Source organism: Rhagoletis pomonella, unplaced genomic scaffold (genome assembly GCF_013731165.1).
Source record: "Rhagoletis pomonella isolate Grant_MI unplaced genomic scaffold, Rhpom_1.0 Rhpom_scaffold_00011, whole genome shotgun sequence".
In the NCBI taxonomy this organism is placed as follows: Eukaryota; Metazoa; Arthropoda; class Insecta; order Diptera; family Tephritidae; genus Rhagoletis; species Rhagoletis pomonella.
Genome location: NW_023458565.1, coordinates 7,640,895 through 7,661,441, shown reverse-complemented (window position 1 = coordinate 7,661,441; position 20,547 = coordinate 7,640,895).

Sequence of the window (20,547 nt, the reverse complement as noted above, 5' to 3'; positions counted from 1 at the left end):
TATATGTATCTCGAAAATTAAAAAAAAAAAATTTAAGATTGTTCAGCTAGCTTAACAGCGCTGAGCTAGCTGAAAAACACATTTTTGCGAATTTCTAGGAAACCAATGGAGCTACTAAATTGGTTTTAGTGGCGTTGAAGAACACCTAAAAGACACCTAATTCTAGCATATATTTGGAAAATTTATAACCTAAATTTAACGATGGGTCAGCTAGGTTTACGTAAACCTAGCTGACCCACACATTTTTGCGAATTTCTCGGAAACCAATGGAGCTACTAAATTAGTTTTAGTGGCGTTGAAGAACACCTAAAAGACACCTAATTCCAGCATATATCTGGAAAATTTAAAACCTAAATTTAAGGATGGGTCAGCTAGGTTTACGTAAACCTAGCTGACCCACACATTTTTGCGAATTTCTCGGAAACCAAAGGAACACCTAAATTAATTTTGGAGGCCCTAATTAACACCTAAAAGACACCTAATTCCTAGCTAATTTTTATTGATTTTTGGCGACTTGGGTCAGCTAGGTTTATGGACGTGTTCGAAGTATGTATCTAGATGTGAAAGGATTTTCTACGAACGCATGTATTTTCTCGTATACAGTCTTACATACCTACCTACAAATATGTAGCACATGTGTATGAGCATGCTCCTTTCAATCACTAAACGAATAATAAATAAAACATTAGATGGCAGGAGCGTGTGTAAACGAATCCAGCAAGGACATAATGCAAGTCTTATTTTGTTTTTTTTTTAAGCAAATATTTTAAACTTCCACTTCTGTTTGAAGGATACAACCTTACCTTGTTTCAAAATCGTCAATTTAAGGCATGATTTGAAGGAGAAAATTAGCTGCGTGGCTCGTTTTTTGCGAGTAAGCATCCGAAACTTAAAAACCTCTTTGAAAGGACAACGCTTGAGAGCTATCTACCTCAATTTTGACAACCCCCATTTATAGAACAGGAATTCGCGCCAGCTGTCGCACATATTTCTTGACTTGCCCCGTCAAGTAAATTTATTGGATGGCGGCGATGTCAGCCGTAGTTTTCGCGCGATGGGCAGAGGCACCTTGCCATCAAGGCTTCGGTCATTACAGGTGTATACACTCAAATTATGGTATTTTAATGGTTTTTCTGGTTTGTTATCAAAAAAAGGCCTCCTACGTTTTTAAGTGCCGAGTCCCAAAGTTAGCGCGCAATCAAAACCACCATTACACAGACTGTCGTTTGCTACAAAATAGACACCCAATTATCAAAGGACTGTAAGCTGGATGAATCGTATTGGGCCGACATAAAATCCGTCCCTTTCTGCCATGGCCCAAGGCAGATGCATCTCATTGATGTGTGGCTGATGTTGCGCAGTGTGCATGAACTCGAATGCCAGGGTCGGAATTGAGTACAGGTAGTCGTGCAACCCATTACGGCGCTTTGAAGTAAATAATCGGTGGCATATTATCTTCCAATCCCTTCGTACGACTGCGGAAGAGATGCAGCTGATATGACAAGGAATGTTACACAGCAAGTGCACAGAAATAGGCAGATAGAGATGCGACTTTTCACTAGTAGGCGCCAAGTGATTACTTGAGTTATTGGGAGAAGGCTTCTCAAAGTTTCTGGAATATCTGATGGCACTTTTGTTGAAGAAGGTTTGTTTGGTCTCGTTAAGCAATTGAGAAGCAGAGTCTATCCCGATTATCAAAATTCGCTTTGTAAGCCTCTCGTCATGCCATATTGTAAGGCGCTGAAACTTGAATGATTTCGATTATTATATGATAACGCTTTGGGGCTTTCGCGAATAGTTCCGAATAAGTTGGATCACAAACTTCAAGTTTTTATTTTTATTGACATGCACATAGTCAAAAGAATAGAATAATACTAGCGCTGCGTTGAATATGTGGAACCCATCTATGATTGCGTTTCTTCGCCTTGTTAGCCATGGACATCGAGAGCAAGGGCGTCAACAAACACAACGTGTCGACTAAGTCCCGAAGGATCTATCTACACTTGAAATACATTGCCGGCGCAAAATTGGAAATGATTGCGGAAAATAACGAAATTTTTGGTATATGAAGAGAAAAAAATAACAGAGGTAGGTTGATTTAGGGGGATTGTCAGCCTGGTCATAAGCAATTACCAAGTTCTGTCATTTAGATTCCACAACTCGTGCAAACCAGAGTCTTTTGATCTGCCGGGCGTCGTTAGTCTCACCATTGCGATGGCTAAGCACTTGCACTAAAAGTGTTCTGCTCTCTCCTTTGAGTCGGGTCCTCGTAGCTGCGACAGAACCTATTGGACGTTAAGCCGATGCTTTCGGTTTGTACACCAACAGTTCAGTGGCCTCTTCAGATTTAAATAGCCCTATTCGGTCTGTGTTGCTTTCAAATGGTAAATTTCGGAAATTCTGCTTTCGATCTCCCTGAGCAAGGCACCCATATTCACCGCCTGGGATACATTCAGTGCGGAGCCGCATTTAGCTAGTTCATCCGCCTATGCCCCGAGACCCATATGGGGGTCAGATCTTTGCTTCAGTCATCGACTATTTAAGATCTAGCGAAGGTAAAAGAGGGTGCCTGAATAGCCACTTAGCTGTTTAAGACAGATATTCCTTTGGGTTCTCGCGGGTGCATTCTCTTTATTATTCCTTACTGCCTCCTTAAGTCCAGACATTGAGTCCTGGGAATTTCGTGCCGAGGTCTTCGGCAAGATATTATTAGTGGTCAATTTTGTCAGGGTTCACGCTAAGAAAACACTTTATAGCCTAGACCTCAACCGCCTTTTGGACCAAACGTCTAGTAACGCAAACCACATGGCCGATTGACTGAGCTGAACTTCATTTGTAGCTCTTTTAGCTCGTTAAGAAGGACTTTACGATGCCTTAAGTCATCTATAGATAATTAAAGACACATGCTCAGTGGAGCGATGTTATACATTTACGTTTTTAATTCAATTTTTTTTTATCGAATTTTTTGAAAGGCAGCAGTGATAGTAAATATTGACAGAAAAGCCTATGGGTACAACATGTGATGGCTTGTGACGGGTAATTGACAACGATTATGTGGCAAAAAAATTAATAAATTTAACATGTGTAGCTTCATATGCATACACACACCTATGGTCAATTTCATAAAAGGACTTTTGCGGTCAGACTGAATAAATTCCTATTGAAAATTGTCCTTACATCTACATACCATATGTAGTATGAATGAAGATAAACTCGTAAAATAAAAATGCATTTTTTTTATGTTGAGGCCTTAAGGCTTTTGTGTACATACATACATTTGTATAGCTACTACAATTTTTAATAAAAATAAGAAAAATTTAAAAACAGCTACCCGTTCTCAATGCAACTAACAGTATAATCTTCCCTTCTCCAATGCTTTCGCAACTCACAACTCCCCTCTCGTTGCATTCATTTTTATAGATAGCATCAGCCCTCAGAGCCAGTGTTGTGGTTTTCATAAAGTGAGAATTGCAGTGATTGTATATGGATTTAATTACACAGAAGTGCATAAAAGCTGTGGCCACACATACGAGTACATATATACGCACATACATGGATACGAGTATTTTGTGGCATTTATGTTTTCTGTTTTCGGCTTGCGGCAGCGAGAGCTTGGTGACTTTAGCAAAATGTTGACACCAATTTAATTGCATATTTTGGCAATTTCAACCACAGGCGTTTACATAAATACTATACAAAATATCTGTAAATTACACAAGTAAATATATGTGCGTGTGTTTACTACATAAATGCACTCGTATAAATATTTACACTTTTTTGTATTTTCTTTTTCGTGAACACCTCGAGTATAACTAGCTATCTAACAAAAACAATGTAAATCAAAATTTAAAAATTTGTACAAGATTTATAGAATTTCTCTGTTCACCTTATTCAAATATGCACTTTATTATACCCAAATTTAATAGGCTGTAAAATTGCGTACAAAAAATTTTCTTCCGGAAATTCTGTAAAAGGTTTGAAATTTTAATGAAACTTTGTCGAATTTTCCCAAGTTTTGTACAAAGTATGAAACTCGAACTTACATTGGTTTTCTAGGACAGTGACCTTGCATAAAAAATAATGAACATAAAATAGACAAAAGAAAAATTGTCAAAATTTCTTAAAATGTTGCTTCCCCATTTATATTCTCACCACTGTATATAATTATATGTACGCCAAAATTGAATTTTTATTCACTTCACACACCAAACAGATGTAGAGGGGATATGGTTGTGATAAGATGATCTTAAATAAGAGAGACTTGTTGTGACCGGGACATTTTACAAAAAGTGAAGTCAGTTTGCTGGCAAATTTAAGTCCTCAAGTATATATCGCGCACGACAGGCCGTGTCTGCCACGGGAAGTCGTCACTCTACAAAGGCTAGCAGGAGCTAGTCCATTGTTATTCGGCTGGGATGTCAATTCAAGACATACATTTTGGGAAACCGACGGTAGTCCCTATTTGAATTCTACGTTTAGAATTTGTAGTTGTTGAAGAAACTAGCAGTTGAGGCCATTCCAACAATAAGCTAACTGGACGCCAAAGCGGACAGCCTGAATAAGGCCTTCGGCAATGCCCTTACGAAGGCTTGGCCTCTGAGGTATGGCTAGAAACGCGCACACCTTGAATGCTAAATGAATAAGGTATGGGACTAATACAGAGAGAACCTTAAGAAGTACAAAAAGGCGATACGGGACGCTAAGGAGGCGTCCTGGAGGGAATTTTGCGAATCCATTGAGGATGCCAAGATATCTGCAAGATTAAGCAAAATTCTTGTCAAAGGGCACTCACAGTCAACATATATCAAAAGGTTAGATGGTTCATGGACCGAGTCGGCTGGGGAGTCGCTGGATGTCCTTTTTTTCCAGGGTGAAAAATCGATGTAGTGGAAATCGATGCCCCAAACCATATACCAATCCCCTCCGAGGACCTCTTGCAGGAGCTACTGGAGAGGAAAGATATTAAATTTGCTATTTTTAGATTCTCACCCTTTAAATCACCGGGTATGGGCGGAATACTGCCATTCTTCAGAAAGCTTCTGAGATGGTCATTCCAGTCCTAGAAGCAAGTTTTAGAGGGTACCTAATACTGAACCATGTTCCGTTAAGCTGGAGGAAGGTTAAGTTGTTTTTTATTCCTTAAGAAGGCAAACGGGGCCATGACAATGCTAAAGATTTCCGACCAATAAGCCTAATGTCCTTTGTGCTCAAAACGTTTGAGAGGCTGTTGGATCTGTATGTTAGGGAAAAGACGTTAAATTTATCATGCTCTCAATATGCATACTTGGAAGGAAACTCAACGGAGACTGCCCTACATGAAGTGGTACGTACAATTGAGAGTTCGCTCTACTATAAACAATTTATAGACATTGTGTCCGGCCTTGAATAGTGTCGCTACTAAGGAGAAATGAAATAATATACGTCGAGTTGAGGTACCAAAGCTGGGCCGTAATTATGGCTCATGGTCTTAAACAAACTACTGGTAAAGTTGGACTCTCAAAGAATCAAGGCGGTGGCTTACGCCGACGATGTAGCGATACTGGTATCGGTTAAGTTTCCTTCGGTCTTAAGTGAAATTATGGAAAAGGCTGTAATGATGGCCCAGGAATCCATAAGATGTTCTCTTAGCGTAAACCCTGAGAAAACTGACCTTATGCTTTACCTAAATAAAACAAAATTACCTAATTTAACTAAACCAAAGTTCCGAGGAACGGAACTGAATCTATTAAACAAGGTGAAATTCTGGATCCCAAGCCTAACTGTAAACTAAACATTGAAGAAGGTGCTAGGGAGGCCACGGTGGCTCTCCATGCAGCCAAGAGAATGTTGGGCAACAGATGAGGTTTGAAACCAAGAATTGTTCGCTTCTCTACACTGCTATGTATAGTCCGACCCATGGTAAACGCGGTAATGCTGAGATCGAAGGTTGCCTGATCCTCGTTGCGTTTATCAAATATTTTGAGAGAACATAAATGATTTGTTGGATTTATACTCAGCGATCTTATACATAGGTAGCCTAATCAAAATCAATTAAACTGGAGCGCCACGTTCTTTCTCACGCTGTCGCGCTGCAGGCTCTTTCTTCCTTTATGCATGGCATGCGTGCGAGCACAACAAGTGCATTGTTGCTAGTCATAAAAATGCAATAAACATAAAAAACTTCTACATACATATTTGTTGTTCACTGTGCTCTGCATTTACCTACATACATACATACATACAAAGTTGATTACTTCTTAGCGTAATTAATTGTGGCTATAAAAAAATCCACAAAACGAGTGGATGAGTGGTCAAAAAACAGAAGCGTTGCATAGAGAGTTTATAAACAGCCAACAATTGTTATAGGCGTAACGGCATAAAGTTGTTAATAGGTGAGTATTAGCCATGAGCAAGAAATCGAATGCGCAGCACTTGCAGCCGTCCTGGTGGTCAAAGCAGCTAGAATGATGTACATTAGGGTGGGCCGTTTTGTTTTTTTAACTATGCGCGTATAGCATAGGGGGATTCTACGTGTAACTCTAAGCAAATTTTTTGAAGAACCGCAAGGGTCTAAAATCAATTTGGAGTTTGCCAAATTGCGGAAATAGTTTTCGAAGAGAATGTGAAAATTTTCACTGTTTCTCCCTCCTTAGAAGTTTTAGGAAAATGATAAGTGTAAAAATGGATTCCTCACATTAAAAACCGCTTATACCACCTTTTTGTGCAAAATGTAATCATTTCTTTACTACACTACAGCAAAATGCTAAGAAACCTATTTTCGCCATTTGACAAAAAATTTATTTTAGACCTATGGTTTCTTCCGCAAATTTGCTTAGAATTACACGTAGAAGCTTTCTATGCTATACGCTCTCAGTCAAAAAAAAAATCCCATTCCAATTGACCCGCCCTAATGTGCATAATTCGGTACGTGCACAGTGATAAACAAAATTTATCATAAATTCCTCGAATAGATTAACGCAATTTTTTAATTCGGTGATATTATTTAATCAATTCAGGATAAATTTAAAAACCCTATGGACCAGATTTTATTTGGTAAAAAAATTATCGCGGTAAACTAAATAGACTCAGCTTAATCCAATATGAACGGGTCTTTTGGGAAATTTTTTGCAACTCGCCCTGTTTTAACCTTGGACACAAAGTAGCTCGGCATATTTGTATCTAGCTGCCGCTTCTCTGGCGGGGGAGGTCCAAGAAGGCACGAAGAGCGAAGCTGTGGACCAAAAACTGATTTACTCTTGCGTCCAATTGCCCATGTGGAGTTGGTCCAGCAACTGCCAACGCGCAACTGGAAGATGATTAAGTCGGTGAGGTCCAGGAAACTACATCGGTGAACGCTGATTATGCTCAATGCAGACTCCCTCGGGCTGTGAAGAAGACGGAAGAGGAAATCCCCATAGATATGTAGGTAGAGTCACTCATATTGCAAGCCGGAAGGTTGGACGCCTTCTCACCTTCAGAATTCAACATAAGAATCTGCCGGATTTTAACGATCGTATCGACGAAGAGAGGCTTTTGGCATCGGAAAGGAAAGCGACGAGCTAACTTAGAAGGAGAAGGTATATATTTCGAAACCGGTAAGAACCTCTCATGTATCTCCGAAGAACTCCAGACCAATCAGCCTCTGTTGCCTTCTATTAAAGGCGCTAGAGATACTGATTGACCTGCATATCAGAAACGGAAGTCTTCGGGTGCGATTGAGCTAATCGAGGCATGCTCATTAGAAGAGTCGCATATGAATATGAGCAAAGACTACGTACTCGATGCTTTGCACGAAATAAACGGGCTACCCTTATTGGAGTCAGCTTCGTGCTCATGTTTACTAAAAATTTTAAGCAACACTGTGTTTTCGTATGCATTCACCGCCTATTTGTTTGGTGAGGGCAATTGGTGCAACCGATGCATTCAATTTTCCAACTAAGTTTATGGTTTAATTATGCTTTCATTGCCGCCACACGCATACACGCAAGTAGTGAAAATAGCTTAATTGTTTTACATTCTAAAGCGCCCAGCGCAACTCATCACAGCAGGCACATGCGCATTGTTGTGCTCCCAACACTTTATACTTACTTACCTTTATGTCCGTATGTAAGCTCGCTCACGTCACATCGTTCATCAGCAGGTTGAACTCATCTATCAACACATTAAAAATAAGATAAGTGAAAATAACAATTGGAAGCCAGCAACAAAAAAAAAACAACGAGATACATTTACTTAATAATCCCATGTAAATAAGCTTATATGCATTCACTGACGGATCTGAAAGTAAGCTGCTTGTGAATTTTTCCGGAAATTAAAGGGCGAAGAAATGTAGCGTAAAAATGTACATTTCAACTCTATATTTATTATGGTACAAGTTTTATTTTTTAAGACATTTCATTAAATTATATTCAGAAGGAGAAGTGGAGTTTCATTGCATACCTTGTAAAATACTGGCGCTCTTCCGTAGGGCTCACGAGCGAGACAATGGCTTATATTATGGTAGGTAAGGAAGGAACGTACGAATGACTCGTACTTCTACTCGAAGGCAGACTTGTCTCGTTGTGAATACCCTCTATGAGTTCCAGGAGGAGGCACTCTTTTCTAACCGAATGTATTCCATATTGTCGGTTTGGTGTCTGTTAAACCATTTACTATTCTGGATGAAACGGTGGAGCTCGGATATGTTCACCTACTCTATATCGCCTAAAGGTGATCGATTCCAAATGTTTGAGACGCCTTGTCTGGAGAGCTAGGTATTGAATCGATTCCTCTTTTTCCTCAGCCCGATACCTTGAGCAGGAAATTTCCTCCAGCTGCGCTCCTGGTTGAAGGCCGTTGATAGCGTGCGTGAGAAAGTCCAAGGACCTTCCATTACCACAACCAACAATCTTGACTTCTTTTTCCCATCGCGCCCTGTCGAAGGTCAATTCTTCTCTGTCGGCTTCGATCATCAAATCCATGAGCCGAGCCTCCACAAGTAGGCAACTAGCGATCTTAACGTCGGGTCGACCTTGTCAATAATGACCACTTGGCGAATCGAAGTCTGCCTTCTGCGATAGGCTTAGCTCTTTCCTTTCCCCCATCCTCTGGCTGCCTGCCGCAGTTGTGGAAGACCGCGACACTTCGCCGAGAAGCAACACCTCTGCCCTGGAGCCGATATAATCGACACTGCTTGCCTGCAATCATGGTGAAAGCGTTCGCGATGGTAAGACTACGAAGCTGGGTTTATATACCTCGATCCTTTCCTGGCTCCTTTCTTTCAAAGTAGGTTTGTAGAAAACCCCCTTACCGGTGGCATTCGTAGACTGCACAGCCCGGGATTCCAATGCATAGCCTAAGAAATCGCTGAATACTGCCGTTATTGGGTATCCGATCCCTTCACTGTAATCTTTCCTTCCACAGATTGACCTTTTACACGGACGTCTCCCCCTGAGGGGCTGTTTTATGTCTACCACCCCCGGCCGGAAAAGATACGTCTTCGGCATCCCACCAGAATTGTGTATATTTGCAGCAGTTCGTCTGACCTGTCAATAGCAATATGCTATCACACCTGGACAAAGAAGGTAAATCTGCAATTAGGTATCCACATCGACGGCAGATAACTAGCGACGGTTAATAACACGAACATTTTTGGAGTTTCCTTGACAGATTATTCTTCTGAAGAATAGGAATGGGAATAGAGAAAATAAATGGAATTAGAGCTTTTTCTATGAATATGCAAGCACCCAAGCTTAAACTAGCTTTACTTAACCTAACCATTTAAAGCGCTTTTAAGGAAGTTCAGAGAAGCAGTAGGGGGCTGAATGTTGCCGCTGAGGTTCCATTGAGTTTTAGAAGGCCAGTTCCACTGGAATACATACATATGTACATACCTTCTTGAAAACTTCGTAAATATCTCTTGACTTCTTGAAAAAGTTGTGTTCGAAAAATTTTTTTAATCGGTATGTCTCAAAGTAGATATGTTTATTTGAGGGTTTAATCTCTGTAGAAAAATTCTCATACCATTTCATGTATGCGCAATGTACATATATAAACCTGTATTAACTTACTTGCTGTACGTATGCATAAAACTAACCGTAGGTGGACATGTGTACATTAGGGTGCAAAAAAAAATTGTTTTTGCACCGGAATGGTAAAATTTATAATTGGTGTATTCACATCTGCCTGGTTATCAGGTAATCTGGTTATGTGGTAACTCAATTTACAAAAGCAAAATACACTACAGAATAATAATTTTTGCCCAGATAACCTGATAACCAGGCAAGTGTGAATATTCCATACATTCTTAGACTTTCACCAAAATATTTAAAAAAATATTAAGATATACGTGAGCTAGACCAATGTTAAAATACCTGAAAAATTCTCATTATTTTCTATTTCAGCTCAGACAAACCCTAATAAATATTTGTCCCAAATATTTTGACACCAGTCTTAAAATATAATAAATTTTATATTTCCGACGGTAAAACACTACAAATTTTTTCTTTGGTATGTGGAGTGATGCACTCTAATTTACATACCTTACAATACATACATAAGAACTCAATTGACTAAAAAAATACTACAACTACGCCTGCAATAACTCAAAAAGGGTAAAATGAAAATCCATCATAAATATTAATAGAACGATGGCTCATTGACGCTCAACGCTGTTGTAAATGAGTGAATGAATTGTTGGTTATGCTACGACCACGCCCCACGGGGGATCCATCAATATCGATGCGGCTTGCAAGCAATGCCAACCTGCGCTAAGGGCCAAGTAAAAAAGAAAAAAAGAAAAAAAAACAGCTGAAAAATCAACACAATCGATAATACGCTTTCAACTTGATTACCGGCTTTTCGCACCACACAAACGCATTCACACACAAAGTGTGGCGCTGACACACTGGAATGAAGTGGACTAGTTGGCCTGGCCTCACAGTGCCCCACAAGAAAGCACAAGAGGCTTTTACGCCCAGGTAGAATATGGCCACACACATGTTGCTCAACTAATTTTTACATTTACACGCCCTACTTTGCCCTTTCCACGCACTACCTGTGTATACTCACACATACATACATATTATCATACGGCACATAGAGGTATAGTGAATGTATCTAGACAGAATGTCGTTCAATACGAGTACTTTCCATCCATAATTCCCATCATTCATCATTTGGTGGGGAATCATCATCTGGCAATCGCTGAGTTGTTGAGAGTTCAATTAGAATTGTTTTTTTTTTTGTTGTCTGCGCTGCAACTAAAGCTGCTGACACCTTTGGTAACGTTAATGGAGTTGTAAGTTACTCGACGTCGGTCGCTTTTACTTGGATTGGTTGGCTTGCCTGCCCGTCACGGTGGTCATAAGTCACTATCAATTGCTTGACGGGAAATTTGATTAATTTTCTATTTCAATCTGTAAATCAGTATCTGCATCAATATAAATTTCAACATGCACCTACATATGTAGGTATGGATGTACATATGTATGTTCGAAAAAAGAATGCATTCTGGCCTATCTGTACGAGTTGTTGCTGCAGCTTTCGGTGCGTTTAATTGAAATCGCGCCCCATTTCAGGGTAATTCATCAAAGAGGCCGTCAGTTGAATATCCAGAAATGGATATTGGCTTATGGATTACTTTACTCAATTCTAGTGGTTCAACATGTTGTTGTTCTAACTTTCAGTACCGAAAACTTTATTAATTGTTTGCATAATTGTTGCTGTTCACTGTGGTTTGAAGTATATATAAGTATATATGTATGTATCTGACATGATCTGGTTTCTAATTATTTTCTACTAGCTTTTACCCTCAGCGCCGATCGCGTGCAGTTTGGTTAAACGCTATATTTCAGTTAGCTTAAACAGAATTAATAGATTGAAATTAGGGAAAGGCGGAAATGCTGACTGCCTTGTACCCAACTTCGAAATAAAAAATTCTTAAAGATCTTTACATATAACTTTACGAAGGCTTTTGAAAAAATTGGTCTTTGAACCCTCTTCAAAATATTTGCAAAATAAAGCTTTCTTAAACCTCTTCCGTTGGCCACCCAGATGGTAGTACTTCATTTAACTTATTATTAAAATTGAATTTAAATTTTTAAATAGGTAGCAATTCTCTTAAAAATGTTTTCGTAATAAAGGTTTTTTTAAATATCGGTAGTTTGACATCAATATTGTGAAATTTCGTTTACCTTATAATTGAAAATAGAATTTAAAGTTCTAAACAGGTGGCAACCCTCTTACAAAAATATTCTATATGGTTATTCAGATCCTAAACTATTTATATGCCGAGTTTATTCAGACACTCGTTCACAAGCTTTCACATTTATAATATTATTTAGTAGAATTGCAGTTAACTTGTCAATTAAATTGATTTAAAATTCCTAAACCGGTGGCAATGCTCGTCAAAAATATTTTCGAAATAGAAACAGCTTTCCTAAAACCTCTCTCTTTTTTGATGTCTTTATTCAAATATTTTATCCAACTTGTTGTTTAAATTAAAAAAAAGCAGGTTGCAACCCTCTTCAAAAATATTTTCGGAATAAAGCTTTCTTACAACTCTCTGAGAGAATCTCTCTCTCGTTGAACACCCATATCAAAATATTACACTTAACTTGTTAATTAAATAAATTGATTTTGAATTTATATACAGGTGGCAGCCCCATTTAAAATATTTTTTTTAAATAAAGCATTCTGAAGTTCATTTTACTTGTTTAACAGGTGGCAACCCTCTAAAAGTCTCTGTTTGAAATAAATCATTTTTGAACCGCTTTCGTTTGGCCACCACCGTGTTGTGATATTTTATTCAGTGTATTAGTTAATTTATTTTAACTTTTTTAACAGGTGGCAACCCCTTAAAAAATATTTTCGAAGTAAGATTTTTTCAACCCCTTTCTTTTAATACCTGCATTGTTGTTATGTTTTATTTAACTTATTAATAAATGATTCCAGATTTGAATTGATTTCGAGAATGGTGTGTGCTATATGGCAAACGGTGGACCAAGTTTCTATTGACTCCCCACCTTCCTCCTCAAACCAACCCTTTCGGTTGGAAATCTCGGGCAAACGAGAAAACAATGTTCTGCGTCCTCAATTACCTGTTCAGGAGAGAGAGTCCTCGTATGTAAGTCTCTATAGATCCTGTTAGGAGGAAGTGCACTTCTCCATGTCGCCTGTCAAGCCATTTGCTTATACTCGGAATGAGTTTATATTTCCAGCGTACACTAGTCAAACTTGTACAACGATCCTTCCACTGCCGCAAGCAGTTTTGTTCGCTCTTTCTCTAGTGCGTTCATATGGATCTACCACTATCTTTCTTGGCGCTATGTCAATAGAACAGAGCTCTGCGATTACCAACGCAGCCACCTCTGAAGTAGTTCTGATTGCGAAGGATACTCTTGTAGCGCATTGTCAATATAGGGATCTGAGATCCCGGGCCGGTATGACCTGTTCGTGTGTATGCATATGTGTTTGTTGGTTGCTCCACTTTCTCTAGCCTGTCTCATATATATGTATGTAGTTCAATAGCATGCACTTCAGCCTAAAAAGCAGAGTTAACTAAGGGAGCCTATGCGTTGTATGCCATAGTATACCCAATATAACTATACTTCCGGGATTTAGATTGTCCCATGTACGTATGTTGTACTTATTAGGTAAAAATACCTTAAAGTTAAACCTCTTAAGGCACAGTCAGCAAAGCTATTGCGCAGACCATCCTCTTGTTCGGTATCAATAAAAGTGGGTGGGTGGATGAACTTCTTATCCTCCACATTTGCTTGCTTGAAATGTTCCTTGCTTTAAGTACTAGAGCCTTCTCCTTTATGGCAATGTGCAGAGGAGGTAAATCTAAAAGCGCCTGGAGAGCCGCGGTTTGTGTTTTCCTAAGCAGACTTGTGTTGCCCACGCAGCCTAGTTGTTGGTGTTGGCTGGTGTTTTCTGGGCTTAGCTCTCTTGAATTTTTTTTCTGTCTTCTTCCTCACAAAGATCGCAAGTCCTGTTTCCCCATTTAGATCTTTTACTCAAGTGAAATACTTCATTTTGGCGCGGATCCCACAAGAGCTTGTCATCGTGAATATTTGACTTCTTAGAGAATTTGATATTTTTTTCCACTCCAGCAAATGGCTTTTATAATTTGTTCCTTTTCCTTTTACAATTCATAGCTGCCTACATATTTCCCATTCACCTATCTCCCAACAATGCGTAGCGACTTTCCAACTTTTCCCATGTTTTTAAAGTTTAAAAAGGTTATGCTGCTTTTCTTATCATTACTTAACAAATGTAGTTCAAGCAATTGTTGTTTTTTGTTTTTTCTTTTTTGGGGCAGTTACCATTTTGACAACTTTTGACCACCAACACAGTTGTCACCAATGCCACCATAAAAAAAAATAAGAGTAATGTGACAAACCACCAGCTAGTAACTGACAAACCACTCGAAGAGTAGCCAAATTTCCGACAACTATTCCAAGACCATCTGCCACCAGTTGTACACCATAAGCTGGTGTCCGTTGTCTGCTTGTCCAATGTCCACTGGTTCGCATGAGTTATATTTATGTTTGCTTAGTTTATGTTTAATTGACTACAAGCTGACTATATATATAGATATATGTCTGTTTCTCGTCTGTAAGCACATACATACATCTGTCTGTATGTATGCCAAGTAGTTTAATGCCACCTTGATACGCTCGGTAGCCCATGGCGTTATGGTGACAGAAAGTGAGAACTTTGAAACACTCAAAAATTACTTGGAAATTGACTGGTGTTAAACGTTTAAACATACATACATACATACATCCATGCATATGAATGTATTTATATAATTCACAGATTTTGTCTTTTCTTGACTTCTCCATTGTTGGCTAGGTAACAAATGTGTGTGAATCCACATGTACATACATATATACATATGCAACGCTAATACCCACTATATTGCCTTAGTTTATTCCCATAAACTTTTTATTTACAAAGGTCACTTGTGTGAATTATTCGCCTGCAAGAGTGAAGAAACACTTTCCCAGGCCACTTAAAAGTTCAAAGGTTTCTTAATTTTTTATTTTTATTTTATTTCACAAATACAATGTAGGCGCTGTGTTGTGCAAACAGATGCTTATACGGAAGATCTAATATTTTGTTCAAATAAAATTTAAAAAACCCACTGCCATCAACGTATTGAATGAAAAGGCGTGAGAGCCACATTTTGGTCATGAAAGCTATTTAGTGAGGTTAGGCCCTTTTCACTGCTTCCTCTTGCTTTGTTACTTCTCGCATGAAATTTAACAATTTTCCTTAGAGACAAATCCATTTGTATTTAAGTCACTAATTGTATAATTGCTAACACCGACTTTAACACTTAAGGAAACTTTTCGCTATCGGTTTGAATGAAAAACTTTCTCAAAGCTTCGTACAAGGTCTCTGTTATAATAAAAAAAAGCTCCAGCTCGTGAGCATAAGCCATGGATAAACTTGATCTAATAGAACGTCAGCTCTATTAATCGATCACTAGATAAATCCGCTAACTGGGCGTTCGTACAGGAAATGAGATAAAGCAAGTCTGAGAGGACAACCGCTGCAAATTTACCCAAGCAAATTCCCGCCTTTGGTCGATTCGTCGGCTCTCTCGTTGCCTTCTATTTTTCTATGATTGGGAAGCCAGACAAGCGAGATAGACATTGGCTAAGACACCGAGACTATATCCTTCGGCCATTCTTTGACTAACTTATCTTAGTTTCAGTAGATTATATAACCGGGAATGCTGCCTTATTATCAAAGTAAATCACTGCCCATTCTTTTCTGGTAGCACTATTATTTAATATGCTATGGGACCTACACATGCCCACAATTTCAGCTTGAAATATGCTGGTATGGTTTTCCAGCCGGAAAAGCGGTATGTCCTTACACCGCAGTATATCTTTGACCTTGTCAGCAGGTTGGCCTCTTTTCCATTCCCTTCTGGGTGGTAACCGCCCAAGTACATTCAAGCCGAAGGCCAAACTGAATACCAGTTTTTTTCGGTGAATCTAGTTGCGCAAGGAGTCACCAACCAACCACCTCTCTCTCTCTCTCTCATATAGGCGCTCTTTAAATGACCAGATCTCCAGTATTGCGATCGTGTTCCGCTTTTACATATACATAAAAGCAGCAGCCGGCTAAGAAAACTGCAAGTTGTGAGAATTTGCTCTACCTTTTACTTCTTCGCTCTGCCAGAGACCACAATAAGAACTAGAGTAGCCGTGACTTGTCGAGACCATGTTTCTCCGTCCTTGCCTTCCTTTCATATACTCCAAAGAGAGATCGACTTTCTCCGGAAAATTCTCGCAATTCAGGCCTCTCCTCATATAGAGTGTCATAGCCATACTCTGAGAGACCATTGGGCATGTGGGAGTACCACCTGTAGGTGGTTGGTGGTTTCGCACAGCATTTCCTCGAGAAGTGTGGCGGAGTGCAGGGTAGGTGTGGATTTGCTACATACTGGTACTGAAATACATCTGTACTGAGTTCCGGGGCACATCGGCTTCGCAGACAATGAGAAGGCCGATAGGCTTGCCAAAGAAAGCGCCCTGTCGGAAACTATGTTGTTAGAATAGGTGCCTATTTCCCTCCTAGCGATTAAACGGGAGCTCGACACGTGTATGATCCGGAGGGTGCAGAAGGTGTGTACCAAAACGCAAGGCTGCAAGGTGTCTAGGATAATGTGCGGAGCGTGTGGCATAAAGCTATCCGAGTTTCTCCTAGCCCTCAAGAGGGAGAATACCAGGCTACTCGTGGGTGTCCTTAACGTGAATATCCTGTTGGCATCCGATGCCTTTAAACTGGCTCTGACGAATGATAAAATCAGTAGGAGATGCAGAATCAAAGAGGAGGCAGTGGAACGTATACTATTTGAGTGTCCTGCCCTTAGCAGACTGCGATTCAGTCTCCTGTGAGCAGGCTTTCTTGGGAGCCGCTGCAAAAACCAAAAAACAGGCTGAAACAAGTTTTTCCGATTTGCCAAGATGACTGCGATTTTTTCAACATTGCTCCTGAAGCTCAGTGATTAACTGTACAATAGGGTTGTCGCTTATCTGGTAACGCTATGGACCGTAATGGCTTCTGCGAAGCCACGTAGTGGCCAGCCAGCTTACCTAACCTAACCACCTGTAGTATAATCTGTACGTTCGTCCAACTCATAATCTGAAAGTTAAACCCCACTTCCAGGGTGCAGTTAGGCCTACCTGATGGGGCGGTCGGTGGTTTAGGAAGCAATCATTACGTAATTTTCTTTCGTCCCGAGGGACTCTTATATCATAAGGGCCACCCGCATCATTGGATTTTAGTCGGCTTACGGATTGAAGGTATATACCAAGCCGACTAGCCAAGGTAGGGTACGTTATTTAGCTCTTCAGGCGCAAATCTGAAGTGACGAATTTGAATAAAAGATTGGTTTTCCATCTTTTGCACAATTTGTTTATATGACGTCAGCGAATATTTCTAAGCGAAACACACCAGCCACTATACAAATATATTTATTCCCACATTATATTTGTCCAAGCACCTACAAATCTCACTATTATGCTAATACAATCGTAATCATATTAGTTTCAGTTCCACTATACATATAATCGGTTGCTTTAAGAAGAATCTGCAATAGAAGTGAACAATTTGCATAAAGACAATGCATACAAAACATTTTAACTAAACATACATAAGCGATGACGAATTGATGATAATTTTTTTCAACTTCTTTTAGAATACAATCAAATATAATACGCGTATCTTTGTAACGAAAAAATAAGGTCAATTCTTTTTTTGACTTACATTTAGCCGTAGGTTGGTTGTTATGCATAAGAGCACACATACATATTTAAATAGAAGTACACATTTTGTGTTGGCTTAGCATTTTGGCTAAATTTGTAATGAGATGAACCTTCACACCTTATGCCCTCGCCCACAAGAGACAAGTTAAGTCAGCATAGTTATTTAGTACATAAATTGTTGTACTCGTAAGTAATAAGTTAAATATGTACATTAGCTCATTTATATTTAATTACTTTTCGTTATTTCTCATATAATGCTAGTGAACTCATGAGTGCGTATGAAGACATACAATACTTACAAAAATACATACATATATGTAGGCTCAAAGACAGTAACACCCCGATAGCTGCTCAAGAATAGGTAGTACTACTTTGATAATCGCCCGTTATATTAATTAGACATTTCGCTTAATTGTCCACATTTTCTCATATATAGAACAAGTGCTGACTAAAAATACTAACGATGCCATAGACTGACTACAGAAATATCGATATATTTGTGTATCGACAACAATATCTACCTACAATATATCGATAGTTAGGTACTAATGTTATCAAAACCTGTATTGACAATCTTTTAATCAGGCGACGATATATAATACGTGAAGTGATTTTTTGTGCAGAATTAAGATCTGCATCGCTAGATCAATTTTCAAAAACGAAGTGTCAAATAAAGCACTTGACCTGTAGAAGTGCAAACTGGTTTTATTTTTTCGAAAAGAGTTGCGACCTGTTAAACAATTAAATTCAAATTATTTAATAATCAATGCCATCTAATCCGCACCGTTCGTTCGATTTTCTAAAATGGGGTGTCAAATTTAAAAGCTTAACCTACAGATATGCAATAAGGTTTTAAAAAATTTAAAAAATTATATTCAAGTTATTAAAAAAAAAATAAATAAATTTTTACAAACTGGATATCAATCGAAATGGTTTTGAAAAGCTAAGCTTCTTAGCTTAACTATAGAAGGGTGGCAACCTGTGTAAAAAATCCAACTCAATTTGATTTAGTTGAGTGATTAGGTTGGTTGGGAGTTATTGAAAATTTAAAGCGAAAATTTCCGCCTGGAATATGGTCGCGTATGTGCCTATTAGGAATGTTAATCTCGGGATCCCGACCTTTTTAAGGTCCAGAAAATCCAGGGATACTTCGAAAATAATACCGGGATTTACGGGATTTGTAAATTGCACTGATGGCAATAATGGAAACTCCTTTTCTTGACCAGTATTGGCTATATTTCTTTTTTTATTTAATAATTAATATTTTTTATAAATGTCTAGCTCATTATACATATAACACCGTGCGATGGTAAATTTTACACACAAAAATCAATAGGGCTATTCGCGATTCGGTGTATAAGAGCTGACAAATTTATGCAATTGCAGAAATATGCCATGGATTGTGAGCGACCTTTATTAAACTGTCATGGCAAAGCTTTTGCAAAACAATTTTTGTGCATCAGCTTTGGTTTTGTTTATGAATGCAATGCATAGCATTTTTATGCTATGGATTTTCGGTATTGCAAATTTGCCAAGCCATGACAAATGCAAATGCGTGTATTTTGTTTGTGTATTGCAAATAATTTGCAATACAAATTTGCAATGCAATGATGCTAGGCCATTTGCACCGGATCGCGAATAGCCCTATTATATTAGCGAAACCATGGGCCAAATATAGTAAAATTGCGTTTTAAGTTTTTCACTCTGGCGTAAGTAATTCAAAAATGATTTAAAAAATTCAGTGAAATGCGCTTAGAGAAGAAGTATGGGTATCAAATTAAAGATGCAATTTTTTAGAATTTAATCTGACTCAATTTTTTGGTGCATATTGAAAATGTTCTTTTAAAATTGTTTCTTTGCAATTTCGCAATATGTGTTTTTGAAAAAATTATGCGTTAAGGACTTATACAAACTCGATAATATCCTCGAATTTCATCCTTCTAACTTTATCAGCTTAAAAAATTACCTATTCTCCTTTTTTTTAATTCTAAAGAAATTTTCCCTTTCATTTGGAACCCATATTTTTATTCTACATTGCGTTGATTTTTTTTTACATAATTTTTAGAATTAACCATATCTTTTAAAAATGCCACTTTAAGTAAAAAGTAGGTTTTAGACCCATTTATTTATTATTTATTTTATGGTAGGAGAGATAGAAGCAATCTTTTCGATTCAAGTTCTTGAAAAGTAATAAATATCTAAATCCTGGTACTAATCCAGGACATCCCAAAAATCCCGGGATCGTAAAAAGCGAAAAAAATTAACATCCCTAGTGCCTATGCAGCTGGGATAGTGCTCTTGCCACATAGCCCTTTTGGAATATCCTGAGCTGAATTTTGTTAGCAGTAGATAAGGGCTGATTCATAAGTTTTTCAACCAATCACCAGTTAGTTTAGTCCTATTCAAAAATATTGTTGCGTTTTTCGAAGCTAACTGAGATGGTTCTTCTACCTGTGAAAATCCTTTTGAAATTTTGTGATCTTCACTAGACAATTCGGTTCGAAGACTGATCTGCGAACGCCTTGCATTATCAGGGACACATGAATTTTTCGCAGTAGACATGTTCAGCTCCTTGGGCGATATTAATTACAACAACAAAAAACTAGCGAACTTATATTAAAATGTTTTGTGAAACTTTGAAAAGGAATACATTTATATATTCCTATATGAAAACCTTATTGCATTTGCATGTGGGGTTTACTGTAGCTACATACATACATACATATCTTATAATTATTCACCTCCGTTTGTACATATGTAACTACAAATGTATGTATGTTTGCACTTTATGTTGATA